The sequence below is a fragment of the Polyodon spathula genome, chromosome 38 (assembly GCF_017654505.1).
Source record: "Polyodon spathula isolate WHYD16114869_AA chromosome 38, ASM1765450v1, whole genome shotgun sequence".
NCBI lineage: Eukaryota > Metazoa > Chordata > Actinopteri > Acipenseriformes > Polyodontidae > Polyodon > Polyodon spathula.
Window position 1 is genome coordinate 3,492,366 of NC_054571.1, and position 7,730 is coordinate 3,500,095.

The following is a 7,730-nucleotide window of genomic DNA, read 5'->3' on the forward strand; positions in this document are numbered from 1 at the left end:
AAGCTGAAAAAAGTTAGGAAAGTGAGCAGGAACCAGACGCGTAGCCGAAGGGCGAATGGAGACGTGCATCGGTAAGTGCAGATGCTTTTTCAAAATTCCCGTTTGCTGTGGTAAATAAGGGATATCAAGGGAGTACTACTTTGAGAACTGCACTGGAGTTTTTTCAACTTTTTTTTTTTCATGAACGCTTTGTTTACTGAAATTGTAAATGAAACCAATAGACATGTGAGTGTAAAACTAACAGGACCGCTGCGTCATAATTCTGTTTGGAACTCCTGAAAACCTGTTACGTTACCAAAGATGAAGGCATTTTTTGGTGAATGTGTGACTGAATGTAAAAATGGACATAAAAGAATATTTCTCAGAGGAATGGGCAGACATGCCGTTTTTCAAAGATGTATTCAAGAGATCATGTTTCTTGTAGATCTTTTGGATGCTGCACCTTTGCCCTCCCCCCACCCAGGTGCCTCAGGCTGCTTTAGTTAGCAGAGGTCAAAAGGTCAGGAATGTGGTCAGCTACATAGATACAAAATACTGTGAGCTATTTATCCCAGGTAGAGACACTTGCATTGATGAGAGCACCGTTGGCTTCAAAGGAAGCATTATCTTCAACTGCTACAATCCTCAGAAGCCTACCAAGTGGGGGATGGGTGTGTTATTTTTAGCTGACTGCTAAACTGGTTATATCTCTGCTATTGTTCCTTACTTTGGTAGCCCAACAACAGAGTCCCTGTTGAGACCTGACATGCCATTTTCACCAAGAATCGTTCTTCACCTGTGTGAAACATTGCTGCAGACAACAAATGGACATGGCTTTCATTTGTTTAGACAGATTTTACCCAGGTTATGACCTGGCCATGGAATTGCTAAAAATAAAAATCCATCTTACTGGAACTGTAATGGCCAACAGAAGAGGATCGCCAGTACCAGTGAAGCAAGGCCTCAAACTAAAAAAAAAAAGAGACAGTCTCATTCTGCAAGGACAAAAAGGTCACGGAGCACCTTCCATGGCAGTGACTGTGAGAAGGTACAGCGCCCCATCAAGAGAGGAGCAATTGAAGAGCTGGACAAGCCTTCAGTTATCTGCGATGGGTGCAGTGGAGCGGACGGATCACTACTGTGCCAGCTGTAAGTAACAATTGTGAACAGTGCTATCCTGTTCAATTTGATGAAGGTGGAATCAGGACAGCTACCTGTTCACCATAAAACCTTCAGGAAAGCCTTACTGATACAACTGGTGAGAGATGTGCGCAACCCTAGCTCAAGAAAACGTGGTCGTCCATCATCCATAGACAGAGAAGAAAAGCTGAATGGAAAGCCAAGCCACATTTCATTTCCAAAAATCAATCGAAGAGCACCAAAGACTGTGCAGTGTGCAGTGACAGAAAGACAACAGGGGGGAGAAGAGAGACTGTATGGTTCTGCAAAACCTGCTCAAGGCAGCCAGGGTTACACCCAGGTGACTGTTTTGCAAGATACCTTACCATGGACACATACAGATAATTTCTGTCAGTAAATGCCTTTTTTGTTTGCAAACCTCGCCTGGTTTAAATATTTATAATATTGATGAAAAATAGTTTTTAGTTCATTTTATTATTTGATTTTTTTTTTTTGTTTGTAGTAGTGTGTAATTGATTTGTAAAAAGTTTTGTACCTGTCTGATTATTCTAAAAGTAATATAATCAAGCAAAAGCTCAATGTTCGTCTGATATATACTGTATATTGTAACACGGCAGGGAGGGTGTTAATATCCTCCCTGCCAAAAACACGTGCAAATGCACATTTTGTTTAAGTATTTAATTTGATTGTTCATTTTCCCCTGCACCAGGGAGTAATTGTAAATTAGAGCCAGGTGCAGGGTATATAGAGAGCAGCCAGTCCCTCTGGGCTGCTGCTGTGTGAAGGAGCCTAATTAATGTTTTTAGATGTACTAAAATATCTCCCAAGACTTACTAACTCTTAAGATCCACCACTTGAGCCTCAGCGACCCAGCTGTTAAATTTTTCAGGCTAACCGACCCATTTTATAAGATAAGACTTTTTACCGTTTTCCTTTTTCTCGGCTAGAATCTTCTCTACCCTAAACAGCCTATGAGTCTTAGCATTTATTTTCTGCAGTTCTGGTTCATATAAGGTGCCGTTTATAGCCTCTCCATCATAATCATTCAGTTTATACATCGGTGGAGATCTTGGTATACATTTGCCTATAGTAAACATCTCAGCCGTAAATGTCTGTTCATAACCTTTTATAAAGGGAGCTCTTAATTGTGAAACTCTAACGTTATTGTCAACCATAAACTTAAACTTTATATGTTTAGGGGTACCTTCTTATAAGGGATAAGGTTTTAAACACTTTAAATGAATTGTCTCCATAAACTTCTGAAGGTATACTGATAAACCATTTATTGTAGTTTATCAGTATACTTGTGGGTGTTAAAGGCAGTGAAATAATTCCACATTTTTCTTTTCAGAGTCCTATTGTACCTCTCAACAATAGAGGCTTTTAGTTTGTTACCCATGGTAAAGTGTAGAATATTATCTTTTAGCATGTTCTGAAATTCTCTGTTTAGAAATTCAGTCCCGTTTTTTTAGGCTTCTTCCCCGTACTGAGGATCCTCTTGAATGCCTCTGTCACCATCTTAAATGATTTATTTTTCAGGGGTCTTGCCCAGGCATATTTCGATAAGACATCAATACATGTTAACATAAAATGGTGACCACTGTTTTCTTTTGACAAGCTAGACATATTCACTAAATCAGCTTGCCAGTGATCATCTATATTGGCCATGCAGACTCTGTTTCTTTAAAAGTTTATTCTAGGGAGTTTAGGCAAGGTGTAAGAGTCTTGTTCTGATAACCACTCTGTTACCAACCATTCATCAGCCTTCCTACCCTCTGCACCAAGGGCTCTTTGAAGGCTTTGGACCCCTCCAAAACCCCCAGGATTAAAGGGCTCATAGTATATTTTTTTCATATCCCTACCCCAAACCTAAAGTAAAAGCAAATGCATAGAGCTTATGGTTCCAAAGGTCTCTTGTTCAGTTTATTAATCATTATTGGATATTTGACAAGTTTTATAAAGTTCTTAAACAAGCATTCATGGTTAGCCACTAAATACTTCATAAGTTCATGTACTGCAGTTATTATAGAGGGTTGTGTAAACCAGTCCAGGTGACAATAACAGATCTCAGAAACACAAGCATACATAACAAATATACGAGCACATTTACAGCCTTCAATTCTGTTTAACATACTCTTTGGTGGCATTTATGGTGGCATTACCTTTTACAGCTTATTTGACCATAACAAGGCATTATTGATCGTCAACCTCTTTATGTATTAAATCTATAACGCTTTTAGAGTTGTTGTACATCTTTATATAACACAGGGATGGGATTTTATGCATAAAGAGTATCTTACAAGCCACTTTCTCGGCTATTAACTCAAACAGCAGTCCTGCCATATCGCTACATAGTTTAGCTAGAGTCAGGACTTTTCCCATCTACAAATTCAAATTCTCCGCAGTAGGCTAAAAGAGCCTTTGGGTCAGTAAAGCTTCGATGATAGTAGGATATAGTTGTTTTGTTGATGACGTCTCGGGTCTTTCATCCAGTTCTTCTTTTATACGTCACAGTTTCTGTCTTATGTAGAGCTCCGGTCTTAGCTGTTTAACCAATCAGAGGTTGTTATTTTCAGTAGCCATGATATATATATATATATATATATATATATATATATATATATATATATATATATATATATATATCATCAAAAGAAACTTATCACTTATATTTGGGTAAAAACTTTTTATTGTGCTGATTAACAATTGACATCACAAAGATGGGCAGGTGTTGTGACTCTTGGGCTCCCAGTTCGTGGCCTGTCATTGACAGAGTGTGTCTGGTTATACCATCTCGCCAGGTTTGAAATTGCTGGCTGTGAGCACCCAAGACAGTGTGCTGCCCTAGCCAGCCTCCAACATGCCGATTGCACAAAGGCGCTGCTCTATTGACAGACATGGCATATTGTTTTTTGTTTTCTGTGATTTTCTTTATCGCTTTTATTCAAGTTTGCAATTTAACAGCTGAAATCTCTCCATATCCAGTGTCCAATCAACTGTCTCACTAATTAGGTGATTAAGGGCATATGCTTCAGGCACAGTCACTCAAGCGTGTCATGGGCAAGGATGAATGATCGAGTGATTAAAAAAGAAACCAAAAACATTTCATCAACTTCCATCTTTTATATACCTTATTTTCTTTCACAAATAAGAGTTATAATTAAGTGATAGAGCCCGACGATGCGGGCTCTACCATGTGGTAGATGACCGCGACTGGAGTTATGCACCCCGAGCAGAAGGCGAGGGCATTAACGAAAGTCAAGGTCAACTAACACACGGTAGGGCCCGCATCAAGAGGGCTCTATTGCTATTTGAAAACGACATACACAGAGAAAACATTATTATTATTATTATTATTATTATTATTATTATTATTATTATTATTGCTAACATATTTATTTATTGGGGTCTTACTCTTTCTTATTATAATTTATCTGGACATGTATATCTGTTGAATAGTCCGTGTAGTATTGAGTCTGACTCGAAACTTATTGTTGGAGGCGGGGCATCATTCAAGCAGGCAGGCAGTGGATTGGCTGGTGCGGAAAGAACTGAAACAGGGTTGGCAGTTTGACTGGCTGGTTTTGAGGGAGGGAGTTGTTTGGATCCAGCTGATGACAGAATTGTGGACCAATCGTGTCTTTCCTGTTTGTTTGCTGTCCAGTAGCTGCGGATTAAGCCTTCCTTACGATGTCCTGTCACAGACATGATTTCCCTTGTCTCTAGACGAGCGTCAGAAAGTATGTTGAAGTATTTTTTTTATGTTAGAAGATTAGAATGTTAAGGCAGTATTTATGCACAGATTGATTTGAAAATATAATTCACAGTTAAGCACTTATAGTGCCCGCTAGATCTGGAAGCTGATTGGCTGTTCGCACTCAATCAATTTCTAACAGTGATAAGTTTATTTTGATGCTCGATATATATATATTAAGGACGCAAGTTAAACCATCCAAAAAACTGATTAGATTTTTACATCAGCGGTCGTTGTTTTTGTATAACCTTTTGTACAAAAACAACAAGCTCAAAGATAATTTTGCTTTACCTATAAGTTTACTGTTTCAATTTAATATGAAAAGTACATAGACAGTTAAAAACATCTGTGTGATGGCATTAATTTGAAATAGCCCGCTACAATGCACTCCCACTTCCTAACCTGGACAATAATCCACTGGAATGGTGGAAACTTCATAGTCGACTGGTCTTGGAAACTATGTAGAGTTCACGTGGTTGCCACTGCAACATACTTCTTGGATGAAAATGGAATGGAGGTCTATAATGAGAGTCTGTGGTACTAAAAGCATGTTTGGGGATTGTGGCAAAGTGCCCGCCCCATGTATATTTTGTGTTATATGTTGTGTGTTAATGTTGGTGTATAGTCATTTGTACATGGGATATAAACGGGTCTGTGTAACACGAGTGTTTAAAATGTATATTTGTATTTAGGCACAAGGATTGCACAGCACTTCACGTGCAAGTAAAAAGTAATAATATGTGAGCACGGGGAATTGCACTTTATTAATTCACGTGCAGTTGTACCGCGACTCCAATTGAATGATTGATTAGCAGTCGAGTCTCGGTACAGCTGCATAAAAGCAGCATGTTTTCACATACTCGGGGTTGTGTGTTCGATGAGTGGAGAACGGGATCGGAGACGGAGGTAATACGAATAATAATAATAGCAGTTGTAGTAGTAGTAAAATATCTGCTCACCATGTTTTGTTTAATCTGTTTTGTTTATCTATTTATTTTGGCAAATGGGCCATGTCCTGTTTTTGTATTGTTACAACCGTTTGTTTTCTGTCTGTCTGTTCATTCATTAAATGCTGAGCGAGACCATTCGCTCAGCTCCACCAAACTCCACCTCTCTCTTTGTTTATTTTCCTGTTTCTGGTCGGACGTCCCCCACTCCGGCCCAATTGGAGGCCCAGTCCATGCCCATAGCCATCCGGGTCCTGTGGCTGATGGACAGGGAGCAATGAGAGGCATATGAGAGGGAACACACCCCAAACTCCCTGGCGGAAGGTGTGTAGGTGGTCCTCTGCTACCTGGAGGCAGCTATAAATAAAACAGCAGCCCAGGTAGCAGGGTGTCCAGCACCTGCAGGGATCCAAAGCCCGAGAGGGAGCTGTTGCCATCTCCACCAGCAGAGGGTGAGTGCCCTGCTGGGATCACTTCCCCCTACCATCACCACCTGGAGAGGAGGAACAGGTGCTTCCTCTGCCTCCATCACCTTACCCTGCAAGTGAGGGAGAGCCGCACCAGTCCCCTGCAAGTCCCCTGTAATAAGGGTAGACTACTCGCTGCTCCCACCTCCGCCGCCAGGAGACTACACGCCTCCGCCACCTCCACCGGCAGGAGCAGAGCAGCAGGAGCTGTCTCTGTCTCCACCACCTCTACCGGCAGGAGCAGAGCAGCAGTATTTGTGACAGGGATACATAAGCAACCACATTATGAGGTCTTGTTGTATAAGCATTATATTGATTTTGGGGCCAATGGGCCCAGTGTTTGTATAAAATATAGAAGGTGGACTTCCTTACAGTAGACCGGACCTGGTGTCCAGTCCGGTACCATTCAGTACTAAAATGTAACAAATATATTTAAAAAACATTTTATTATTTGACCTGGTAAAATCTTATCTAACAGTGGTAGGAGAACACGGAAATCCAAAAGAAAAACCTGTGTCCAAGGTTGACACATAACTGGCAAATTTAATTTTCTGCAAATCGAAAAAAGAAGGCCGTGCATATGAATCAGGAACAATACAATGAGTTCAAGTCACCCCCAGACAACAGCATCAGCAAGCAAGCAAGCAAACCTCCAGCACAGCAGCAGCGAGGGAACCACCAACTGGCTCGAAGACTAATTCATACATTCCTACACACAGCATGCAAACCACTGTCAGTCCCAATTATACTTTCAACCAGGCAGTTACGGTCCAACTCTTCAATCAAGCACCACCAATGAAGCTTGACAACCACATGTGATATTCGACACAGACAGTGACTCTGGTTAAATGCCAATCCACATTGCTTCTTACAAGCTCAATATTAAATGATATTCTAAATAAAACAATGCAATCCTAAGTAGTAAAGTTCTTCTAAGTTCATTAAATACAATACTCTTCTGAATGCAACACTGTCATTTATGCATTATGAAACGAGACAGCACTGAGCGTGACCCTGGAAAGGTACATATTGATAGATATCTTGAACACCACCACATTTTATCATATTTTTTAAATCCATGCAATATAAAAAATAGCATTTGGGCTGCAGTGGATTTCGAGAAAATATTTAATCTCTGGGGCCTGTGCCATTTCATAATGGCTTTCGTCTTGTGGTTTATGATGTCACACAACCTCTCGTTATGCACTGCAGTAACTATAACTCAGTATTGAGCAACAGAACATTTAAAACACCACGAAATAGTAAAAGACATCTAATGCTACTTTAAGAAACATTCCTCCTCCCAGTCCTTCCGCATAGGTAGTAAATAGACTACAAGATGTACTTTTTAATGAAATATTTTTAAAGGTTTTACATTTTTCTTGGTAGGCCAGAGCATATACAGGAGAGTATTTCATTAATATGGTGGCTTTCTTTGTTACA